Here is a 26,340-nt window from a genome sequence, read left to right as displayed (position 1 = left end):
AGAAAGATCCATGTTTATAGTTTCAGCTTCAGAAGATAATGTCTTTTTACATGTCGATGCAACACATTCTCACTCCCAACTCGGCCTATGTTGACGTTAAGTCAGGGTCCCTGTCGTCACTTTCCAACGCAAGGGGGCCCTTTAGCGTGGAGTTTCAACTATCAGGGAGTCCCATTGACTTGCATAGAGCTCCCTGAACGCTGGTAATAGACGAGTTGGGATCGCGGAGAAATGCTCTCCGCAGATCCATTCTCACAGCGTTTATCAACCTTTTTCTAACTCAATATCAAGCCACACTTATTGTGTTTACTTCTTTATTATAATTTAATAATGTCTGACTTTTGTTGCCGTCAGTTAGGGGGAGAGTAGGAGCTCAGAAAACTGAAATCTGTATTGTTACTTCGTTTTTCCTCCTAATTTTGTATTCTTTTCTAAACCACACTGTTATTTACTCAACAGTAAGACACAATTATCCTTGTGTTTATTTATTTGTTGGATTGTATAATGTCGGACCTTTGGAGTCCGTCAGGACCGAGGGTCGGAGCAGCTCATTCGAACACAGGAAGCTGTATTTTCAAAATAAGAGTTCATTTTAATATTTTGTTTGATAATATTATTTTTATTAACTAGACCACTGGGTCATGTTAAGATCATTTTTATGTCGGTTTGGTGTTACAAATATAAAAACTGTATATGTGTGGATAACAAAATACATCCATCATAAACTAAACTGGAAACAGCAGTATATTTGCTGAGTGCTTTAATCGCCTAGTACAGGGGTCTGCAACCTTTTTGACCAAAAGAGCCATTTTGCTCCTTTTTCCCAAACTTTTTTTTGTCTGGAGCCGCAAAACATATTTCATAGCTTGATAGCTAATAAAGTTGTATTTATTGTTATATCAGACAAAAACTACATTTTTTTGCATTTATTAGGCTATTTATTACATTATATACAACTGTTAACCTCTAATAAGAAACAAAGAACTCCTATAAGGAGATTTAAAAATAATACACAGGCCTACTTTAAAATAAATTAAACACTGCACTTGGGGAGTCCTCTGAACATTTGAAGGGAAAAAAAATATTATTAAAATGGGCCCACTTTGAAATAAATAAAACATATAGCTGCACCCTAAAAAGAGTTAAAGGTAGGGTAGGTAAGAATGGAGAAACCAGCTCGAGTGCGCTAGAATTTGAAAATACACAACCGGAAAAAATATGCCTCTTCCTTCAGACTTTCTTACAGAGTCCCTCCTCCAACACACACGAACGCGCACATGACCAATGAGGCCACGAGATAAGTTTGTGCACAGATGGAAGGTTGACAGGCAGGTAGGCCATCCAGTTACTTTAGCCGGGCCGGCTCAGATGATTGGTCGTGCTTTTTACAGCGCTACGGCTTCCACAGAGGACATTTGTGTATGTATTTATTGTCAAAGCATTTAATTTATTCATTGCTATCGGGACGTTAAGAGCATTCCATGGAATATAACAAAAAGTGTTTTCTGAAATAAATTACACACCCCATGGAATTATGACTGAAGGTCGTCAGCTGTGTTCCTCTCCTTTGTTGTTCCTCGATACGTAAAGGCTGCAGCACCGTTGACAACTTCTCTCTACATATCAAACATAGCGGTAAACCAGCATCGTTTGCTGTGAAAGCATATAACTCTGTCCACACAGAATTAAATCCTGTGTTCCTCCGGTACTTTTCTTTGATTTATCCATAGTTTGCTCATCGAGCCGGGGGTCAGGTTATTCACCCGCAGGAAAAGGCGCTCGCCCGGGACCGTAGCAGGATGTGACGCATATTTTAGTTGACCTAATTAAAACCGTTTTGTTTTTTATTTATGTTTCACAGTATCACCTCAAAATACAAGATACGAAACATTTTCAACCGTGCAACAAAATATAAATAGTCCTACAAATACTTTTATTTTCTTCTTATTTTTGTCTAAGCTCAAGGGAGCCAGAGCAGAGGGCTTAAAGGGCCGCATGCAGCCCGTGGGCCGCGGGTTGCCGACCTCTGGCCTAGTGGTTAAAGTGCGTCATTAAAATGTTTTGTTGATACGTTATATTTGATGAAAACATAAAAATATTAAGAGTACATTCTTTCATAGGGGGAAATTAGAAGGTCAATGATAGAAATATAGAATATGAAATATCAATAAGATACTGTAAGTGATCTCTACAATAAAACAGTTTAGTGCCGGATGTCCAAAGATATTAATATCAGGATGAGCAAAACAGACAAACTAATTAGGCTTTATTCAAACATTAAAGAATACTTTAGATTAAGGTCTTCTTTTAATTAATAAAAAAGCTTTGGGGGTATCTACAGATAAATATTAAGCCTGACAAAGTACTTATCGTCTAATATATTGCTTTCCTGCAATGTTAACTATGTTGAAGCACTTATTTTAACTGATATTATACACATTAATTATACTCTTTTGTAAATAGAATAAGAAATGTGCAGAATTTGACAGTTTAATGGTGGAGGTATTCACACATATTGATAGATGTCTTGTAATGCACTGTTGAGGAACCTGTGACCCAAGTTTTTCATTCATTGCATAACTACACCGTAGTTGTGTTTATGATATGTCAATAAACCTTAGAAAATCTATAAATCTTGAAAGGGATGTGCAAAATAGCAATTATATACAGTCTTTAATTAACTATTAGTAGAGAATAACGAATAATGAATATACTGTATAGAGATCTGCAGATAGTCTTAGTCTTCTCAAGCACCAACTATCAAATATCTCTCCTGATTGTTGGCACTTGACAATCACCTTCCCTGAATTTTACTCAGGTGTAACTAAAGTCTGATTTAAGGGTTGTTTATATTTCACATCATTAATCAGAATCTGCAAAGTAACTCAAATAAATGTAGTGGAGTAAAAATACCAGGTTAACCTCTGAATTGTAGTGGACTGAAGAGAGTGGGTTGGGAAGCCAGTGAAGGGAGCGGAGGAGCGGCGAGGTGTGGGAGAATTTAGGAAGGTTGAAGACCAGACGAGCCGCTGCATTCTGGATGAGCTGCAGAGGTCGGATGGCACATGCAGGTAGACCAGCCAGGAGGGAGTTGCAGTAGTCTAGGCGTGAGATGACGAGAGCCTGGACCAGAACCTGCGTCTCTTTCTGGGTCAGCTGGGGACGTATCCTCCTGATGTTGTAAAGAGTGTATCTGCAGCAGCGGGTTGTAGCAGCGATGTTTGCAGTGAAGGACAGTTTGTTATCTAGGGTCACACCCAGATTCCTTGCAGTCTGAGTCGGGGAAACAACAGAGGTGCCGATGTTGATTGTTAGGTCAAGAGTGGGACAATCTTTTCCCGGAAGAAAAAGTAGTTCAGTCTTGTCAAGGTTGAGCTTGAGGTGGTGAGTAGACATCCACTGAGAGATGTCAGCTAGACAAGCAGAGATGCGTGCAACGATCTGGGTTTCAGAACGGGGAAAAGACCAAACTAATTGAGTGTCGTCAGCGTAGCAACGGTGTGAAAAACCATGCGGGCTAATGACAGATCCGAGCGAGTTTCTGTACAGAGAGAAGAGGAGGGGACAGAGGAGAGAGCCCTGAGGGACCCCTGTAGATAATTGACATTCCCTTCTTGTACACAACGTCAGTGTTGATCTTCCACTTCAGTCCGTTGTCTCAGTGCAGTCCCAGGTACTTACTCTGTTTACTGGATTATTCACACGCTTTTTAAAGACCTTTTTTGAGTTTGACAGTTCCTGTGGACTTGAACATTTCTCCAGTTATTTTTGTTGTTGCTACTGTTGGGGACAGAGTTATTTCAAAATAGGACTTTTTTATTTGAGGTTGGGACTTTTGGTCTTCGGGAGTCACTCCAGTTAGACAGAAGTGAACACTGTTCAAAATGAAGCTGAGCACCCATGAGTTTAGTGTGGCTTTTATAGATTTAGATTCACAATGTTCCTGAGTGTATGAGTTCATTCTCTTTATATTCTCTAGAGAAGTATTTCAGAATGCTTTACTTGAAAAAGAAGAAAGTTACACGCTTAATGGAGAGGACGGACATTTCATGTGTGTGTGTGTGTGTGTGTGTGTGTGTGTGTGTGTGTGTGTGTGTGTGTGTGTGTGTGTGTGTGTGTGTGTGTGTGTGTGTGTGTGTGTGTGTGTGTGTGTGTGTCCTCAGTGAAGTGTAGCTTCCAGCTGCAGCATTCAGCTCAGTTCCTGTTCTGTCTGACTGAGGGAGGTTTTTGTACGACGCTTTTTCACTGTGTGAACACATACTGACTGTTGGGGTAATGGAAACTCTGACAGTAGTAAACTGCTGCGTCATCAGTCTGGACTCCACTGATGGTCAGAGTGAAGTCAGAGTTTGATCCACTGCCTGTAAAACGCTCTGAAATCCCTGATACTCGAGTGCTAGTAGAGTGCATAAGCAGTTTAGGAGTTCCTCCATCTTTCTGTTGGTACCAGGATAAATATATCCCACCATGAACATGGGAACTGGTCTTACATGTGATGGAGACGGAGCGTCCCGCAGCAGAGTTCACTGCTCCAGACTGAGTCACCGTGTACTGGCCTCTGGACTCTGAGGATACAGAGACAAAGACAGAAAGCAGCGTCATGGTTTTGTCCGCTTCATTTCAGAGGGACGGATGTTCACAGAGGAGAGGAGTTTGATTCTCTGGACTTTACCTGTGAAGCAGCAGCAGAGGAGAGTCCAGATGAGGACGCAGATCAAAGTCATGTTCTTGATGAGGAGGATTCCTGTGGCTTCTGTTGTCATGAAGGACAGCTGTCAGTCATCCAGTGCTCAACTCTCAGGACTATAAAGTGTCCCAGAGCACTGGAGCATGGTGCTGCTGATGCAAAGTGTCTCTCTATGGAAATGCTCTGACTGACTCCAACAGGGACCTGGATTACTCTGATGATGCTGTTTATCAATGGATCCATCTCTCTGTCAGAGGATGGATCAGGAATGGCTCAGTGCTCACTTGTATGAGGCTTTAAGTTCAACGGACACATTTTCTTGTAGTTCATTTAATCAAAAAGCTCAAATTCATAACTCCAAATAATCAATACCACCTAGGAAAAACAAAATGGAGATTTATCATTGATCCTGATGGAAAAGCAAACATGTATTTATGGAAGTGATGCACATTCAGAAGTATAACATGTATAGCTTGTATTAGACGTTTATTGTTTAATTTAAATAATCAATTACTTTGATGTTTAAAAGTTGATAAAATCATGAAACTAAACATATTTTGTGAACAATTCGTTTTTCAAAAGAAGAATCTTCATTTCAAACTGAAGGGATGAGTAGATATTTGTTTTAAATGTTTAAAAGGTTCAACAGAGAAACAGTAGATACTTTTCCATCGTGTGTGAATCTGTTTCAAACATTGGAAGCAGTAATTAAATAAAGTGGGTAAACTGAGGATGTGTTTGGTGAGTTTGTTTGTGTCAAAGTCAGAGAGCCGTGTCTCTCTACAGTGAGAGGTTTTTGTACGGCGGCTCAATGACTTTGTATCACTGTGGTACACGTTCGGTGGAGGAACCAGACTGGATGTTGGAAGTAAGTCAAATGTTAATTCATAAGAGCCATTTCTCTTTTGTTGTACTTATTATTCAGCGTACGGAGAAATAGTTACCTCTCCATGTCATTGTATACATACTTATCAAATATTCTGAACCGAGAGGCTAACTTTACTCCAGCAAAAGACGTTTAAATGTTTTTATGAAACATTGAACACAGAATAATTCATTATTTCCACCTTTAATGGTGAAGTAGCTTCTGGAGGGCTGGTAGGTTTAGTTCAGTGAGTCAAAGTCAGAGAGCTGTGTCTCTCTACGGTGAGAGCTTTTTGTACGGCGGCTCAATGACTTTGTATCACTGTGGTGGACTTTTGGTGGAGGAACCAGACTGGATGTTGGAAGTAAGTTTCTGCACAAAAACTAAATATGATGTTAAGAGACGTTTTAAATTCTGTGTTAGAGTGTTTGAGAGATAGATTTATATTATTTTAATTGTAATGTTTAGATAGTATTAGTATTCATGTCTTTATTTCTCTTCATCATTGAGACCAAGTCGGAGCAGCTTTTCTTGAAATGTCTTTATACATTCCCAACATGCTGTCATTCAAACAGCTTCAAATGTGAAATGATGAAACTGCTCATTTGTCATTAACTTATTTTGAACTGTCTATCTCGGTTCTCCTCTCTGTTCTCAAATAAATCATGAATACAGTTTTTAAATACAGTTGAACGGAGTAAAGATAACGATGGATATTAAATAGTGTTGAATTCTTTAAGACATTATTTTATAGTTTGTAAAACTGGGTAGTGATTGAGATTCACATCAAGCACAGTTGATTGCTCAGTTTCCTGTATTTGTTCATTTATCCACTAAATAATTTAATAATGTTTGTAGAGTTCAGGTTTTGGATGATTTTGATAACTACTATTTAAAATGTGTCCTAATGTTGTACTTTATTTCTACTGTAGTCTGACATATTTCAGGTGACTCTGTGTGAAGTGTCTCTGTGCTGATTTGCATGAGAGGCTTCTTAAAGGGAAGTGAAACAATGTGTGAGTGAGAGACTGATGGAGCAGAACCAACATCTGACAGAAACTCCTTAAAGGAGAAACGCTCTCACAGTAAAGGTGTCCCAGTGTCTGCTGCTTGATTGACAGCTGTGTGCTCCCTGTCCTCTAATCTGATTGGTGTCTCCTAGGTGATGTCCGTCCCACCCTGACGGTGCTGCCCCCCTCCACAGAAGAGCTGCAGCAGGGGAAGGCCACGCTCATGTGCCTGGCCAACAAGGGCTTCCCCTCAGACTGGAGTCTGGCCTGGAAGGTGGCCGGCAGCAGCAGCAGCAGCAGCTGGGAGGAGAGCAGGAGCCCCGGGGTGCTGGAGGAGGACGCCCACTACAGCTGGAGCAGCACCCTGAGGCTCCCTGCAGACCAGTGGAGGAAGGTGGTCTCTGTGACCTGTGAGGCCACCCAGGGCTCCCAGACTCCGCTCTCAGAGACACTGAGGAGAGAGCAGTGTTCCCAGTCCTGAGCTGACTCACTGGGACTCTGCTTTCTCTCTCACACTGCTCTCAGTCTGCTCTCTGGCTCTCAGGACATGTTTCAACATCAACCTGTTTCTGCTTGTGTCGATGGTTTCAACATTTTAAAACAATAAAGACGAATGTGTGTATTTTAAAATGTGTTTGGATTCCCTTTCTCTGAGATATTATATATACAAGGAACCTTATTCACATTCATTCACAAAAGTCACAAGATTGACAAGTCAATATTTCACATATCACTTTGTAATGCTCTTAAGGTTTTGGATATACTTCTGGATTCCTCCTAGTTTTATTTTTGTTAATCAAAATTAATACCAATCAGAATTTTCTAAACATTTCAATGGTAAACCACACAGCTCTCTTATCACTGATGTTAAAGTAAATGTTCATTTGTTATTAAACTTTACCTTGAATATATTCTGAACATCTGATAAAAAAAATGTGAATTAGAATAAAAATCCAGGATGAGAAATCAAAAGCAGGATATCCTCATCATCAAGTTATTTAACATGAATCTGAATTGAGATTGACCTTAAATATGATTTAATGCACACAGTCCAACTCCACCAAAGAAAGTGAGCGTACTACAGTCTCTGTCTCCTGCTGCTTTTTAGCAGAATATAAACATTGTGATTTTTGGGTTGCAGTGGAATTGTCCAAAAATCAGCTCCTATCGTCTTTTCCTAACCACTACTCCATGACCTCTGAGGGAACCGTCACCGAGTTCATGAAGAGTGGTTTTATGGTGTTGTTTTATGCTTTATGAACCTGGACCACAGTGACAAATATATTATTCATTAGGTTGGAATTGAAATATAAACGTATATTGAAACTTATCATTGCTCACACATGAATCCACATGAATCCCATTACGTATGTTTCTATGAAAACACATTGTAAAATAAATACAATTGTATATATCGTGAGAAAATCACATCATTGTGTAAATAAATCAAATACAGCTAATACAACACACATGAATACAAATATATCTAATTTGTTATTGCATGTGTAAAGAGAAGGTACAAATATAAATGCATTTTGTTTTCATTGACATGTTTTCTTTTCCCCCGAGTGGAGCAGGCTGGCTCTGTGAGAAAGATCCATGTTTGTAGTTTCAGCTTCAGAAGATAATGTCTTTTTACATGTCGATGCAACACATTCTCACTCCCAACTCGGCCTATGTTGACGTTGTGTCAGGGTCCCTGTCGTCACTTTCCAACGCCCTTTAGCGTGGAGTTTCAACTATCAGGGAGTCCCATTGACTTGCATAGAGCTCTCTGAACGCTGGTAATAGACGAGTTGGGATCGCGGAGAAATGCTCTCCACAGATCCATTCTCACAGCGTTTATCAACCTTTTTCTAACTCAATATCAAGCCACACTTATTGTTTTTAGCCTACTTCTTTATTATAATTGAATAATGTCTGACTTTTGTATCCGTCAGTTAGGGGGGGAGTAGGAGCTCAGAAAACTGAACTCTGTATTGTTACATCGTTTTTTCCTCCTAATTGTATATTCTTTTCTAAACCACACTGTTATTTACTCAACAATAAGACACAATTATCCTTGTGTTTATTTATTTGTTGGATTGTATAATGTCGGACTTTTGGCGTCCGTCCTGACCGAGGGTCAGAGCAACTCATTCGAACAAAGGAAGCTGTATTTTCAAAATAAGAGTTCATTTCAATATTATTTTTGATAATATTATTTTTATTAACTAGACCACTGGGTCATGTTAAGACCATTTTTATGTCGGTTTGGTGTTACAAATATAAAAACAGTATATGTGTGGATAACAAAATACATCCATCATAAACTAAACTGGAAACAGCAGTACATTTGCTGAGTGCTTTAATCGCCTAGCGGTTAAAGCACGTTATTTAATTTTTGTGTTTATACGTTATATTTGATGAAAACATAAAAATATTAAGAGTACTTTCTTTCATAGGGGGAAAGTAGAAGGTCAATGATAGAAATATAGAATATGAAATATCAATAAGATAAGTGATTTCTACAATAAAACCGTTTAGTGCCGGATGTCCAAAGATATTAATATGAGGATGTACAAAACAGACAAACTAATTAGGCTTTATTTAAACATTAAAGAATACTTTCGGTTAAGGTCTTCTTTTGATTAAGACAAAAGCTTTGGTGGTATCTGCAGATAAATATTAAGCCTGACAAAGTACTTAACGTCTAATATATTGCTTTCCTGCAATGTTAACGATGTTGAAGCACTTATTTTAACTGATATTATACACATTAATTATACTCTTAGGTTTGTAGATAGTATAAGAAATGTGCAGAATATGACAGTTTAATGGTGGAGGTATACACATATTGATAGATGTCTTGTAATGCACTGTTGAGGAACCTGTGACCCAAGTTTTTCATTTATTGCATAACTACACCGTAGTTGTGTATATGATATGTAAATAAACCTTAGGAAATCTTGAAATCTTGAAACGGATGTGCAAAATAGCAATTATATACAGTCTTTAATTAACTATTAGTAGAGAATAACGAGTAATGAATATACTTTATAGAGATCTGCAAATAGTCTTAGTCTTCTCAAGCACCAACTATCAAATATTGTCATGTCTCGCAAATTATGTTAGTTAGTTTTTGTCTTGGTCTAGTGATTTTCCCATTTATTTTTGAATAGTAACCTTCCCTCTCGTTTCAGATACTCTGACCTCCCTTCCTTGTGTGTCTCCCACTCCTGTGATTGTCGACCCCGCCCCTGATTGTTTCCACCTGTTCTCCATTACCTGGTGTATTTATTGTCCTCGTCTCCCTTTGTCCTGTGCCAGTTCGTTTCGTTCCTTGTGACTACCACCAGCATTAGCAATCCAGGATTAACCCCAAGCAGAGCTTTGAGCCACGTCTTGTTTAAGTATTTTTGTTGTTCATGCTCCTAGTGTTTTTCCTCTTTAAGAGTGATTTTGTTTTTGTACCACTATCGTTGAGCTTTGGTTTGAATAAAACCTTTTTTTTGTTAAATTCTGTGAGTTGTGCATTTGAGTTCATACCCGTTTAATCAGTCGTAACAGTACGAACTGGCCTAAACATGAACCCAGCCGACTCTGAACAGCTGAGAGCAGCGCTTCGCTCTCAGGGAGGCCGCCTCGCTCAACAGGAGGATCAGTTAACGGCCATCCAGCAGGGAGTATCACACGTCACAGACAGCCAGAGGGAGTTCGAGTCATCTGTTACAAACCAGATTAACCACCTGGCGGGGCAGATCCACCACCTGCTCGCTCACCTCAAGACTGAGCCCTCACACCCACCTCCGGCCGGACCCGAAGCGAATGCGGACCCGGCGCCCGCTTCCCACACCGTGTCAATCCGCCTGGCTCCGCCTGAGAAGTTTTCCGGGGAATCCCATGACTGCCGTCCATTCCTGGTGAATTGCAGCTTACATTATAGCCAACTACCGACAGCCTTTCCCACGGAGAGATCCAAGGTGGCTTTTATGATTTCCCATCTCACCGGACGAGCGGCGGCGTGGGCTACGGCTGAATGGTCACGTGACTCGCCGATATGCGAGTCTTTGGAACAGTTTACGGACTCCCTGACGAACATTTTTGACCACACGTCCCCAGGCAGGGAAGCAGCTCGGGCTCTTTACAAGTTAAGTCAAGGAAGACGCAGTGTGTCAGACTACGCAGTGGAATTTCGCACCATTGCGGCCGATAGTGGCTGGAATTCTTCTGCTTTGTTCGATGCCTTTATTAATGGGCTTTCTGACCCTATTAAGGATCAGCTGGCACCCTTGGATCTGCCAGTGGAACTAGACTCTGTCATTGCCATGTCCATAAGGATTGATAACAGACTTGCTGAGAGGAAACGGGAGAAGGACAGGGCTGCACTACCCTATTTCCACCCTAGAGGGCACTCCTACTCTTCTCACTCTCAGGAGACTGCCATGCCACGTTCCTCTTTCCTTCCATCCCAGAGATCAGCGTCCCCCAACAAGGCCGAGGAGCCAATGCAGCTGGGACGTGCCAAGCTGTCCACGGAGGAGCGGCGGCGCCGCCTGCTGGAGGGAAGATGTTTTTACTGCGGTCAACAAGGTCATCTTCTCTCTGGATGCCCGGTAAAAGACGGGGCTCACCAGTGAAAGAGAGGGCACTGGTGAGCCGTCTTTCCACGGCAGACTTTCCTCCCCGCAAGTTGACCAACATAAAGGTAATCTGCCATGAAAGAAGTAACTCTCAAAAAGTGTTAATTGACTCTGGGGCTGACGAAAGCCTGATGGATTGGGGATTAGCTCATGAACTGAGACTTAATACTGAACTTTTGTCGTCCCCTTTGAAAGCCAGTGCTCTGGATGGCAAACTTCTATTTCATGTCACACACAAGACCGAACCCGTCACTATCATGATTGATGATCATTGTGAACTCATGTCGTTTCACCTGTTTAATTCTGCTCAACATCCTCTCATCCTAGGTTTTCCCTGGCTAACCAAGCATAACCCCTATGTTGATTGGCGGTCAGGTAAAATTAAGGGGTGGGGGCAGGAGTGTTCACAGGATTGTTTTAAGTGTGTGGGAAACATGGCAGTAGGAGGGGTTTCTGGGGAATGTAGTACCGATCGGGTTACTAATACTCAACATAGCCTGGACCGCAAGAATCAAACCCCAGATTTAACTTCTGTTCCCCCCTGTTACGATGACCTGGCCAAGGTATTTTGTAAAGTGAGCGCCACCTCCCTTCCTCCTCATAGGCCGTATGATTGTGCCATCAATCTGTTACCTGGGGCTCCAATTCCGAAGGGTAGGTTATACTCCATCTCGGGTCCGGAGAAGGAGGCTATGAAGGAGTACATTGACACCTCTCTTCGTGCAGGTCTGATCCGCCCGTCTTCCTCCCCGGCTGGGGCGGGTTTTTTCTTTGTGGGAAAAAAGGACGGGTCCCTTAGGCCATGCATTGATTATTCTCCTTTAAATGACATTACGGTAAAGAACAGGTATCCTCTCCCCCTCATGGCTACTGTTTTTGAACAACTTCAAGACTCTAACATTTTTACCAAGTTAGACTTGCGTAATGCCTACCATCTGGTGAGAATTCGTGAGGGGGATGAGTGGAAGACTGGTTTTAACACACCCACAGGGCACTATGAGTATCTCGTCATGCCATTTGGTCTCACCAATGCTCCAGGAGTTTTTCAAGCACTCATTAACGATGTTTTAAGGGAGTTTTTAAACCGTTTTGTGTTTGTATATCTTGACGATATTTTAATATACTCACCTGACAAAGACTCTCATGTTCACCATGTACGTCAGGTCCTCCAAAAACTCCTGGAGAACAAACTGTATGTGAAGGCAGAGAAATGTGAGTTTCATGCTAAGACTGTATCCTTCCTAGGCTTTATCATAGCTCCTGGTCTGATCCAGATGGACCCGGCCAAAATCAGTGCGGTGGCTAAGTGGCCTACGCCAGACAACCGCAAGGGGGTGCAACGTTTTCTAGGCTTTGCTAACTTTTACAGGCGCTTCATCAGAAGTTTCAGCGCCATTGCTTCTCCCCTTCATGTTCTCACGTCCCCTCAGGTGCCTTTTGTATGGTCTCCTCAGGCCGAGGAGGCTTTCCGCCGTCTCAAGGAGAGGTTCACCTCAGCCCCCATCCTCATCATCCCCGACCCAACTCGTCATTTCGTTGTAGAGGTTGACGCCTCAAATGAAGGGGTGGGGGCTGTCCTGTCGCAGCGGTCCAAGGAAGACAACAAACTTCATCCCTGTGCCTTTCTCTCCAAGAAACTCTCCTCTGCAGAGCGGAACTACGACGTGGGGAACCGTGAGTTGTTGGCGGTAAAGATTGCTCTGGAGGAATGGAGACATTGGTTGGAGGGGGCTCAGCTCCCTTTTATAGTGTGGACCGACCACAAGAATCTCGAGTACATTAGGAAGGCTAAAAGACTAAATTCTCGCCAATCAAGATGGTCTCTGTTTTTTAACCGTTTTAACTTCACTCTGTCTTACAGGCCGGGGTCCCAGAACGCCAAGCCGGATGCCCTGTCCCGTTTGTTTGACCCCGAGCCGGTTGCCAAGAAGCCTGAATCCATCCTGCCACTGAACCGTGTGGTAGGGGCGGTCACTTGGCAAATAGAATCTGTGGTGAAGCAAGCTAACGGTGAGAGCCCAGCACCTAGTGGTTGTCCGCCAAACCGTCTGTTTGTGCCTGTTACTGTACGTCCACAGGTCGTCCATTGGGCTCACTCATCGCTGCTCACCTGCCATCCTGGCGTCAAGAGGACCATATTCTTTATCAAGCAACGTTTTTGGTGGAGATCCATGGAGCGTGAGGTCCGGGAGTATGTGGAGGCCTGTCCTGTCTGCGCCCGCAACAAGACATCCTCCAGGGCACAGATGGGGCTGCTCCAGCCGCTTCCGGTTCCCAGCCGGCCCTGGTCTGAGATTTCCGTGGATTTCGTCACTGGGCTCCCAATGTCAGAAGGTAACACCACCGTACTCACGTTGGTGGACCGTTTTTCTAAGATGGTTCATTATATTGCCTTACCCAAGCTGCCATCTGCCAAAGAGACGGCAGAGATCATGATGACTCATGTGTTCCGTATCCATGGTTTCCCCAAAGATATTGTCTCAGACCGGGGTCCGCAGTTCATCTCACGCTTCTGGAGGGAGTTCTGCAACCTCATCGGGGCGTCGGTGAGCCTGTCATCCGGGTACCATCCGGAGTCCAATGGCCAGACCGAACGCCTTAATCGGGAATTAGAAACTGGGCTCCGCTGCCTCAGCTTCCAGAACCCTTCCTCCTGGAGCAGGCATCTCACATGGGTAGAGTACGCCCACAACACGCTCCCCACGGCCCCTACTGGGTTGACTCCCTTCCAGGCTGCCTATGGGTATCAACCTCCTACCTTCCCGGACCTCGAGAAGGAAGTCACAGTCCCGTCCGCCCATGCCCTGGTTCGGCGTTGTCACCGGATCTGGTCCGCCACCCGCAGGGCTCTTCTAAGGAGTGGGGAACGCATGAAGGTGGCGGCAGATCGGAAGCGTCGGCCAGCTCCGGAGTACAGGCCCGGCCAGAGGGTCTGGCTCTCTACCAGGGACCTTCCCCTTCATGTGGTGTCACGAAAATTGGCACCTAGGTTCGTAGGCCCATTCCCAGTGGCCAAAGTAATTAACCCTGTCTCTGTTCGCCTTCGTCTCCCCAGGTCTCTGAGGGTTCATCCCACCTTCCATGTGGGACGACTGAAGCCGGTAAAGGAAAGCCCCATGGTTCCCGCGGCCAAACCCCCTCCACCCCCCCGAATTTTCGACGGCGGCCTGGTCTATACGGTCAAGCGCCTGTTGGCGGTCCGGAACAGAGGCAAAGGGAGACAGTTCCTGGTTGACTGGGAGGGTTATGGACCAGAGGAACGCTCCTGGATCCCATCAAGATTTGTTGAGGATCAAACTCTCATGAATGACTTTTTTCGCCAGCACCCTCAGGTTCCTGGGCCGTCAGGAGTCGTCCCTAGAGGGGGGAGTACTGTCATGTCTCGCAAATTATGTTAGTTAGTTTTTGTCTTGGTCTAGTGATTTTCCCCTTTATTTTTGAATAGTAACCTTCCCTCTCGTTTCAGATACTCTGACCTCCCTTCCTTGTGTGTCTCCCACTCCTGTGATTGTCGACCCCGCCCCTGATTGTTTCCACCTGTTCTCCATTACCTGGTGTATTTATTGTCCTCGTCTCCCTTTGTCCTGTGCCAGTTCGTTTCGTTCCTTGTGACTACCACCAGCATTAGCAATCCAGGATTAACCCCAAGCAGAGCTTTGAGCCACGTCTTGTTTAAGTATTTTTGTTGTTCATGCTCCTAGTGTTTTTCCTCTTTAAGAGTGATTTTGTTTTTGTACCACTATCGTTGAGCTTTGGTTTGAATAAAACCTTTTTTTTGTTAAATTCTGTGAGTTGTGCATTTGAGTTCATACCCGTTTAATCAGTCGTAACAAATATCTCTCCTGATTGTTGGCACTTGACAATCACCTTTCCCTGAATTTTACTCAGGTGTAACTAAAGTCTGCTTCAAGGGTTGTTTATATTTCACATAATTAATCAGAATGTGCAAAGTAACTAAAATAAATGTAGTGGAGTAAAAATACCAGGTTAACCTCTGAATTGTAGTGGAGTAGAATACGCAGACTGAAGAGAGTGGGTTGGGAAGCCAGTGAAGGGAGCGGAGGAGCGGCGTGGTGTGGGAGAATTTAGGAAGGTTGAAGACCAGACGAGCCGCTGCATTCTGGATGAGCTGCAGAGGTCGGATGGCACATGCAGGTAGACCAGCCAGGAGGGAGTTGCAGTAGTCTAGGCCTGAGATGACGAGAGCCTGGACCAGAACCTGCGTCTCTTTCTGGGTCAGCTGGGGACGTATCCTCCTGATGTTGTAAAGAGTGTATCTGCAGCAGCGGGTTGTAGCAGCGATGTTTGCAGTGAAGGACAGTTTGTTATCTAGGGTCACACCCAGATTCCTTGCAGTCTGAGTCGGGGAAACAACAGAGGGGCCGATGTTGATTGTTAGGTCAAGAGTGGGACAATCTTTTCCCGGAAGAAAAAGTAGTTCATTCTTGTCAAGGTTGAGCTTGAGGTGGTGAGCAGACATCCACTGAGAGATGTCTGCTAGACAAGCAGAGATGCGTGCGACGATCTGGGTTTCAGAACGGGGAAAATACCAAACTAATTGAGTGTCGTCAGTGTAGCAACGGTTTGAAAAACCATGTGGGCTAATGTCAGATCCGAGCGAGTTTGTGCACAGAGAGAATAGGAGGGGACCGAGGACAGAGCCCTGAGGGACCCCTTTAGATAATTGACATCCCCTTCTTGTACACAACGTCAGTGTTGATCTTCCACCTCAGTCCGTTGTCAAAGTGCAGTCCCAGGTACTTACTCTGTTTACTGGATTATTCACACGCTTTTAACCCTTAGATGCACGAGTGACTGGACCCTACACTCTTCCATGAGTGAGTCTAAAAGGACTAGAATGATATGTGTTTTTATGCCATTTTGGTGAAGAAAAATCACTTGTATAATATTTATTATTATATTTTGGTTCACATTAGAAATATGTTATATTACAATTTTTTTACATTTTGAAAAAAAACGTTTTTAACATATTGTCCCAAAGATCTCTGCTATTCTGAGACCCTCACAGTATTCCAGTCCCTTTTCAAAACTCATCTCTTCTCCTCTTGTCTACTCATAGCCCACCCCCCATCAATCCATGCCGGTTGATAAAGTTTGATAGTCCTACAGTATACCCCCCACCCTAACCTTCCCTTATATGGTAAAGCGATTTTGAGTCCTTGAAAAGCCCTATACAAATATAATGTATTATTATTATTATTATTATACAGACAGGTTTCAGATCTTGCTGTGTAAAATAATCTTCCTGAGAGGGTAATTTTTTGATGTAGTCTGTGTGGTCTACAGTGAATGTATTCCTGACAGCAACAGGTGATAAGAATCAAAGGTTCCCAGAGGATCCCATAGGAAATGCATGCAGGTCATTTTTGACCCACTTATGTAAGTTTGGGGCAGTAATAAAAAAACTACAATTTCTTAAATTGTAAATTTAAAATGTGAATGGCATGATATCCAAAACATGTTTTTTGAGAAATAGCTGGAATATGAAAGGATAAAAAAATGTAATTACAAAGATACTTCAAGAAAACCACCTCACCGGGTCCAAAAAGACCCACTTATGCAACTAAGGGTTAAAATACCTGTTTTGAGTTTGACAGTTCCTGTGGACTTGAACAGTTTAGTGTGGCTTTTATAGATTTAGATTTACAATGTTCCTGTGTGTATGAGTTCATTCTCTTTATATTCTCTTGAGAAGTATTTCAGAATGCTTTACTTGAAAAATGAGAAAGTTACACGCTTAATGGAGATGATGGACATTTCATGTGTGTGTGTGTGTGTGTGTGTGTGTGTGTGTGTGTCCTCAGTGAAGTGTAGCTTCCAGCTGCAGCATTCAGCTCAGTTCCTGTTCTGTCTGACTGAGGGAGGTTTTTGTACGACGCTTTTTCACTGTGTGAACACCCACTGACTGTTGAGGTAATGGAAACTCTGACAGTAGTAAACTGCTGCGTCATCAGTCTGGACTCCACTGATGGTCAGAGTGAAGTCAGAGTTTGATCCACTGCCTGTAAAACGCTCTGAAATCCCTGATACTCGAGTGCTAGTAGAGTGCATAAGCAGTTTAGGAGTTCCTCCATCTCTCTGTTGGTACCAGGATAAATAGCTCGAACTTTCAACCTTCGGACTGGTCTTACATGTGATGGAGACGGAGCGTCCCGCAGCAGAGCTCACTGCTCCAGACTGAGTCACTGTGACCTGGCCTCTGGACTCTGAGGATACAGAGACAAAGACACAAAGCAGCGTCATGGTTTTGTCCGCTTCATTTCAGAGGGACGGATGTTCACAGAGGAGAGGAGTTTGATTCTCTGGACTTTACCTGTGAAGCAGCAGCAGAGGAGAGTCCAGATGAGGACACAGATCAAAGTCATGTTCTTGATGAGGAGGATTCCTGTGGCTTCTGTTGTCATGAAGGACAGCTGTCAGTCATCCAGTGCTCAACTCTCAGGACTATAAAGTGTCCCAGAGCACTGGAGCATGGTGCTGCTGATGCAAAGTGTCTCTCTATGGAAATGCTCTGACTGACTCCAACAGGGACCTGGATTACTCTGATGATGCTGTTTATCAATGGATCCATCTCTCTGTCAGAGGATGGATCAGGAATGGCTCAGCGCTCACTTGTATGAGGCTTTAAGTTCAACGGATACATTTTCTTGTAGTTCATTTTAGTAAAAAGCTCAAATTCATAACTCCAAATAATCAATACCACCTGGGAAAAACAAAATGGAGATTTATCATTGATCCTGATGGAAAAGCAAACATGTATTTATGGAAGTGATGCACATTCAGAAGTATAACATGTATAGCTTGTATTAGACGTTCATTGTTTCATTTAAGTAATCAATTACTTTGATGTTTAAAAGTTGATAAAATCATGAAACTCAACATATTTTGTGAACAATTCGTTTTTCAAAAGAAGAATCTTCATTTCAAACTGAAGGGATGAGTAGATATTTGTTTTAAATGTTTAAAAGGTTCAATAGAGAAACAGTAGATACTTTTCCATCGTGTGTGAATCTGTTTCAAACATTTGAAGCAGTAATTATATAAAGTGGGTAAACTGAGGATGTGTTTGGTGAGTTTGTTTGTGTCAAAGTCAGAGAGCCGTGTCTCTCTACAGTGAGAGGTTTTTGTACGGCGGCTCAATGACTTTGTATCACTGTGGTACACGTTCGGTGGAGGAACCAGACTGGATGTTGGAAGTAAGTCAAATATTAATTCATAAGAGCCATTTCTCTTTTGTTGTACTTATTATTCAGCGTACGGAGAAATAGTTACCTCTCCATGTCATTGTATACATACTTATCAAATATTCTGAACCGAGAGGCTAACTTTGCTCCAGCAAAAGACGTTTAAATGTTTTTATGAAACATTGAACACAGAATAATTCATTATTTCCACCTTTAATGGTGAAGTAGCTTCTGGAGGGCTGGTAGGTTTAGTTCAGTGAGTCAAAGTCAGAGAGCCGTGTCTCTCTACAGTGAGAGCTTTTTGTACGGCGGCTCAATGACTTTGTATCACTGTGGTGGACTTTTGGTGGAGGAACCAGACTGGATGTTGGAAGTAAGTTTCTGCACAAAAACTAAATATGATGTTAAGAGACGTTTTAAATTCTGTGTTAGAGTGTTTGAGAGATAGATTTATATTATTTTAATTGTAATGTTTAGATAATATTAGTATTCATGTCTTTATTTCTCTTCATCATTGAGACCAAGTCGGAGCAGCTCTTCTTTAAATGTCTTTATACATTCCCAACATGCTGTCATTCAAACAGCTTCAAATGTGAAATGATGGAACTGCTCATTTTTCATTAACTTATTTTGAACTGTCTATCTCGGTTCTCCTCTCTGTTCTCAAATAAATTACGGATACAGTTTTTAAATACAGTTGAACGGAGTAAAGATAACGATGGATATTAAATAGTGTTGAATTCTTTAAGACATTATTTTATAGTTTGTAAAACTGGGTAGTGATTGAGATTCACATCAAGCACAGTTGATTGCTCCGTTTCCTGTATTTGTTCATTTATCCACTAAATAATTTAATAATGTTTGTAGAGTTCAGGTTTTGGATGATTTTGATAACTACTACTTAAAATGTGTCCTAATGTTGTGCTTTATTTCTATTGTAGTCTGACATATTTCAGGTGACTCTGTGTGAAGTGTCTCTGTGCTGATTTGCATGAGAGGCTTCTTAAAGGGAAGTGAAACAATGTGTGAGTGAGAGACTGATGGAGCAGAACCAACATCTGACAGAAACTCCTTAAAGGAGAAACGCTCTCACAGTAAAGGTGTCCCAGTGTCTGCTGCTTAATTGACAGCTGTGCGCTCCCTGTCCTCTAATCTGATTGGTGTCTCCTAGGTGATGTCCGTCCCACCCTGACGGTGCTGCCCCCCTCCACAGAAGAGCTGCAGCGGGGGATGGCCACCCTCATGTGCCTGGCCAACAAGGGCTTCCCCTCAGACTGGAGTCTGGCCTGGAAGGTGGCCGGCAGCAGCAGCAGCAGCAGCTGGGAGGAGAGCAGGAGCCCCGGGGTGCTGGAGGAGGACGCCCACTACAGCTGGAGCAGCACCCTGAGGCTCCCTGCTGACCAGTGGAGGAAGGTGGTCTCTGTGACCTGTGAGGCCACCCAGGGCTCCCAGACTCCGCTCTCAGAGACACTGAGGAGAGACCAGTGTTCCCAGTCCTGAGCTGACTCACTGGGACTCTGCTTTCTCTCTCACACTGCTCTCAGTCTGCTCTCTGGCTCTCAGGACATGTTTCAACATCAACCTGTTTCTGCTTGTGTCGATGGTTTCAACATTTTAAAACAATAAAGATGAATGTGTGTATTATAAAATGTGTTTGGATTCCCTTTCTCTGAGATATTATATATGAAAGGAACCTTATTCACATTCATTCACAAGATTAACAAATCAATATTTCACATATTACTTTTTAATGGTCTTAAGGTTTTGGATATACTTCTGGATTCCTCCTAGTTTTATTTTTGTTAATCAAAATTAATACCAATCTGAATATTCTAAACATTTCAATGGTAAACCACACAGCTCTCTTATCACTGATGTTAAAGCAAATGTTCATTTGTTATTTAACTTTACCTTGAATATATTCTGAACATCTGATAAAAAAAAATGTGAATTAGAATAAGAAATCCAGGATGAGAAATCAAAAGCAGGATATCCTCATCATCAAGTTATTTAACATGAATCTGAATTGAGATTGACCTTAAATATGATTTAATGCACACAGTGCAACTCCACCAAAGAAACTGAGCGTACTACAGTCTCTGTCTCCTGCTGCTTTTTAGCAGAATATAAACATTGTGATTTTTGGGTTGCAGTGGAATTGTCCAAAACTCAGCTCCTATCGTCTTTTCCTAACCACTACTCCATGACCTCTGAGGGAACCGTCACCGAGTTCATGAAGAGTGGTTTTATGGTGTTGTTTTATGCTTTATGAACCTGGACCACACTGACAAATATATTATTCATGAGGTTGGAATTGAAATATAAACGTAAATTGAAACTTATCATTGCTCACACATTAATCCACATGAATCCCATTACGTATGTTTCTATGAAAACACATTGTAAAATAAATACAATTGTATATATCGTGAAAAAATCACATCATTGTGTAAATAAATCAAATACAGCTTATACAACACACATTAATACAAATATTTCTAATTTGTTTTTGCATGCGTAAAGAGAAGGTACAAATATAAATGCATTTTGTTTTCATTGACATGTTTTCTTTTCCCCCGAGTGGAGCAGGCTGGCTCTGTGAGAAAGATCCATGTTTATAGTTTCAGCTTCAGAAGATAATGTCTTTTTACATGTCGATGCAACACATTCTCACTCCCAACTCGGCCTATGTTGACGTTATGTCAGGGTCCCTGTCCTCACTTTCCAACACAAGGGGGGGCCCTTTAGCGTGGAGTTTCAACTATCAGGGAGTCCCATTGACTTGCATAGAGCTCCCTGAACGCTGGTAATAGACGAGTTGGGATCGCGGAGAAATGCTCTCCACAGATCCATTCTCACAGCGTTTATCAACCTTTTTCTAACTCAATATCAAGCCTCACTTATTGTGTTTACTTCTTTATTATAATTTAATAATGTCTGACTTTTGTATCCGTCAGTTAGGGGGAGAGTAGGAGCTCAGAAAACTGAAATCTGTATTGTTTCATCGTTTTTTCCTCCTAATTTTGTATTCTTTTCTAAACCACACTGTTATTTACTCAACAGTAAGACACAATTATCCTTGTGTTTATTTATTTGTTGGATTGTATAATGTCGGACTTTTGGAGTCCGTAAGGACCGAGGGTCGGAGCAGCTCATTCGAACACAGGAAGCTGTATTTTCAAAATAAGAGTTCATTTTAATATTTTGTTTGATAATATTATTTTTATTAACTAGACCACTGGGTCATGTTAAGACCATTTTTATGTCGGTTTGGTGTTACAAATATAAAAACTGTATATGTGTGGATGACAAAATACATCCATCATAAACTAAACTGGAAACAGCAGTATATTTGCTGAGTGCTTTAATCGCCTAGCGGTTAAAGCACGTTATGTCATTTTTTTGTTGATACGTTATATTTGATGAAAACATAAAAATATTAAGAGTACATTCTTTCATAGGGGGAAAGTAGAAGGTCAATGATAGAAATATAGAATATGAAATATCAATAAGATACTGTAAGTGATCTGTACAATAAAACCGTTTAGTGCCGGATGTCCAAAGATATTAATATGAGGATGTGCAAAACAGACAAACTAATTAGGCTTTATTTAAACATTAAATAATACTTTAGGTTAAGGTCTCATTTTGATTAAGACAAAAGCTTTGGGGGTATCTACAGATAAATATTAAGCCTGACAAAGTACTTAACGTCTAATATATTGCTTTCCTGCAATGTTAACTATGTTGAAGCACTTATTTTAACTGATATTATACACATTAATTATACTCTTATGTAGATAGAATAAGAAATGTGCAGAATATGACAGTTTAATGGTGGAGGTATACACACATATTGATAGATGTCTTGTAATGCACTGTTGAGGAACCTGTGACCCAAGTTTTTCATTCATTGCATAACTACACCGTAGTTGTGTATATGATATGTCAATAAACCTTAGAAAATCTTCAAATCTTGAAAGGGATGTGCAAAATAGCAATTATATACAGTCTTTAATGAACTAGTGGTAGAGAATAACGAGTAATTAATGTACTTTATTACTCGTTTCCATTCATGTCAATTGCAGATAAATGTTTAGTCTTCTCAAGCACCAACTATCAAATATCTCTCCTGATTGTTGGCACTTGACAATCACCTTCCCTGAATTTTACCCAGGTGTAACTAAAGTCTGATTTAAGGGTTGTTTATATTTCACATCATTAATCAGAATTTGCAAAGTAAATTAAATAAATGTAGTGGAGTAAAAATACCAGGTTAACCTCTGAATTGTAGTGGAGTAGAATACGCAGACTGAAGAGAGTGGGTTGGGAAGCCAGTGAAGGGAGCGGAGGAGCGGCGCGGTGTGGGAGAATTTAGGAACGTTGAAGACCAGACGAGCCGCTGCATTCTGGATGAGCTGCAGAGGTCGGATGGCACATGCAGGTAGACCAGCCAGGAGGGAGTTGCAGTAGTCTAGGCGTGAGATGACGAGAGTCTGGACCAGAACCTGCGCTGATTTCTGGGTCAGCTGGGGACGTATCCTCCTGATGTTGTAAAAAGTGTATCTGCAGCAGCGGGTTGTAGCAGCGATGTTTGCAGTGAAGGACAGTTTGTTATCTAGGGTCACACCCAGATTCCTTGCAGTCTGAGTCGGGGAAACAACAGAGGGGCCGATGTTGATTGTTAGGTCAAGAGTGGGACAATCTTTTCCCGGAAGAAAAAATATTTCAGTCTTGTCAAGGTTGAGCTTGAGGTGGCGATTAGACATCCACTGAGAGATGTCTGCTAGACAAGCAGAGATGCGTGCGACGACCTGGGTTTCAGAACGGGGAAGGACAGAATTAGTTGAGTGTCGTCAGCGCAGCAACGGTGTGAAAAACCATGCGTGCTAATAACAGATCCGAGCGAGTTTGTGTACAGAGAGAAGAGGAGGGGACCGAGGACAGAGCCCTGAGGGACCCCTTTAGATAATTGACATCCCCTTCTTGTACACAACGTCAGTGTTGATCTTCCACTTCAGTCCGTTGTCTCAGTGCAGTCCCAGGTACTTACTCTGTTTACTGGATTATTCACACGCTTTTTAAAGACCTTTTTTGAGTTTGACAGTTCCTGTGGACTTGAACATTTCTCCAGTTATTGTAGTTTGTGCTACTGTTGGGGAAAGAGTTATTTCAAAGGACTTTTTTATTTGAAGTTGGGACTTTTGGTCTTTGGGAGTCACTCCAGTTAGACAGAAGTGAACACTGTTCAAAAGGAAGCTGAGCACCCATGAGTTTAGTGTGGCTTTTATAGATTTAGATTCACAATGTTCCTGTGTGTATGAGTTCATTCTCTTTATATTCTCTTGAGAAGTATTTCAGAATGCTTTACTTGAAAAATAAGAAAGTTACACGCTTAATGGAGAGGACGGACATTTCATTTGTGTGTGTGTGTGTGTGTGTGTGTGTGTGTGTGTGTGTGTGTGTGTGTGTGTGTGTGTGTGTGTGTGTGTGTGTGTGTGTGTGTGTGTGTGTGTGTGTGTGTGTGTGTGTGTGTGTGTGTGTCCTCAGTGAAGTGTAGCTTCCAGCTGCAGCATTCAGCTCAGTTCCTGTTCTGTCTGACTGAGGGAGGTTTTTGTACGACGCTTTTTCACTGTGTGAACACATACTGACTGTTGGGGTAATGGAAACTCTGACAGTAGTAAACTGCTGCGTCGTCAGTCTGGACTCCACTGATGGTCAGAGTGAAGTCAGAGTTTGATCCACTGCCTGTAAAACGCTCTGAAATCCCTGATACTCGAGTGCTAGTAGAGTGCATAAGCAGTTTAGGAGTTCCTCCATCTTTCTGTTGGTACCAGGATAAATATATCCCACCATGAACATGGGAACTGGTCTTACATGTGATGGAGATGGAGCGTCCCGCAGCAGAGCTCACTGCTCCAGACTGAGTCACTGTGACCTGGCCTCTGGACTCTGAGGATACAGAGACAAAGACAGAAAGCAGCGTCATGGTTTGGTCCGCTTCATTTCAGAGGGACGGATGTTCACAGAGGAGAGGAGTTTGATTCTCTGGACTTTACCTGTGAAGCAGCAGCAGAGGAGAGTCCAGATGAGGACGCAGATCAAAGTCATGTTCTTGATGAGGAGGATTCCTGTGGCTTCTGTTGTCATGAAGGACAGCTGTCAGTCATCCAGTGCTCAACTCTCAGGACTATAAAGTGTCCCAGAGCACTGGAGCATGGTGCTGCTGATGCAAAGTGTCTCTCTATGGAAATGCTCTGACTGACTCCAACAGGGACCTGGATTACTCTGATGATGCTGTTTATCAATGGATCCATCTCTCTGTCAGAGGATGGATCAGGAATGGCTCAGCGCTCACTTGTATGAGGCTTTAAGTTCAACGGACACATTTTCTTGTAGTTCATTTTAGTAAAAAGCTCAAATTCATAACTCCAAATAATCAATACCACCTGGGAAAAACAAAATGGAGATTTATCATTGATCCTGATGGAAAAGCAAACATGTATTTATGGAAGTGATGCACATTCAGAAGTATAACATGTATAGCTTTTATTATACGTTTATTGTTTAATTTAAATAATCAATTACTTTGATATTTAAAAGTTGATAAAATCATGAAACTCAACATATTTTCTGAAGAATTCGTTTTTCAAAAGAAGAATCTTCATTTTAAACTGAAGGGATGAGTAGATATTTGTTTTAAATGTTTAAAAGGTTCAATAGAGAAACAGTAGATACTTTTCCATCGTGTGTGAATCTGTTTCAAACATTGGAAGCAGTAATTATATAAAGTGGGTAAACTGAGGATGTGTTTGGTGAGTTTGTTTGTGTCAAAGTCAGAGAGCCGTGTCTCTCTACAGTGAGAGGTTTTTGTACGGCGGCTCAATGACTTTGTATCACTGTGGTACACGTTCGGTGGAGGAACCAGACTGGATGTTGGAAGTAAGTCAAATGTTAATTCATAAGAGCCATTTCTCTTTTGTTGTACTTATTATTCAGCGTACGGAGAAATAGTTACCTCTCCATGTCATTGTATACATACTTATCAAATATTCTGAACCAAGAGGCTAACTTTACTCCAGCAAAAGACGTTTAAATGTTTTTATGAAACATTGAACACAGAATAATTCATTATTTCCACCTTTAATGGTGAAGTAGCTTCTGGAGGGCTGGTAGGTTTAGTTCAGTGAGTCAAAGTCAGAGAGCCGTGTCTCTCTACAGTGAGAGCTTTTTGTACGGCGGCTCAATGACTTTGTATCACTGTGGTGGACTTTTGGTGGAGGAACCAGACTGGATGTTGGAAGTAAGTTTCTGCACAAAAACTAAATATGATGTTAAGAGACGTTTTAAATTCTGTGTTAGAGTGTTTGAGAGATAGATTTATATTATTTTAATTGTAATGTTTAGATAGTATTAGTATTCATGTCTTTATTTCTCTTCATCATTGAGACCAAGTCGGAGCAGCTTTTCTTGAAATGTCTTTATACATTCCCAACATGCTGTCATTCAAACAGCTTCAAATGTGAAATGATGAAACTGCTAATTTGTCATGAACTTATTTTGAACTGTCTATCTCGGTTCTCCTCTCTGTTCTCAAATAAATTACGGATACAGTTTTTAAATACAGTTGAACGGAGTAAAGATAACGATGGATATTAAATAGTGTTGAATTCTTTAAGACATTATTTTATAGTTTGTAAAACTGGGTAGTGATTGAGATTCACATCAAGCACAGTTGATTGCTCCGTTTCCTGTATTTGTTCATTTATCCACTAAATAATTTAATAATGTTTGTAGAGTTCAGGTTTTGGATGATTTTGATAACTACTACTTAAAATGTGTCCTAATGTTGTGCTTTATTTCTATTGTAGTGTGACATATTTCAGGTGACTCTGTGTGAAGTGTCTCTGTGCTGATTTGCATGAGAGGCTTCTTAAAGGGAAGTGAAACA

General features: G+C 41.7%; 3 gene segments (V, D, J or C); 2 read left to right on the top strand and 1 right to left on the bottom strand.

Annotated features, from left to right (window-relative positions):
• Nucleotides 1–6,564: 6,564 nt before the first annotated feature.
• On the top strand, nucleotides 6,565–7,043 carry LOC307041232 (Ig kappa-b4 chain C region-like). The segment is given in 2 exons: nucleotides 6,565–6,568; nucleotides 6,715–7,043.
• Nucleotides 7,044–17,088: 10,045 nt separating this feature from the next.
• LOC307041231 (Ig kappa chain V region K-25-like) lies at nucleotides 17,089–17,609 on the bottom strand. The segment is given in 2 exons: nucleotides 17,519–17,609; nucleotides 17,089–17,411 (listed from the first exon to the last, which is right to left on the bottom strand).
• Nucleotides 17,610–19,410: 1,801 nt separating this feature from the next.
• On the top strand, nucleotides 19,411–19,889 carry LOC307041229 (Ig kappa-b4 chain C region-like). The segment is given in 2 exons: nucleotides 19,411–19,414; nucleotides 19,561–19,889.
• The last annotated feature ends 6,451 nt before the right edge of the window (nucleotides 19,890–26,340 follow it).

The sequence above is a fragment of the Notothenia rossii genome, assembly GCF_949606895.1.
Source record: "Notothenia rossii genome assembly, chromosome: 5".
Classification (NCBI taxonomy): domain Eukaryota; kingdom Metazoa; phylum Chordata; class Actinopteri; order Perciformes; family Nototheniidae; genus Notothenia; species Notothenia rossii.
The sequence above is the reverse complement of the archived record's forward strand: the minus strand, read 5'-3'. Positions and strand labels throughout refer to the sequence as shown.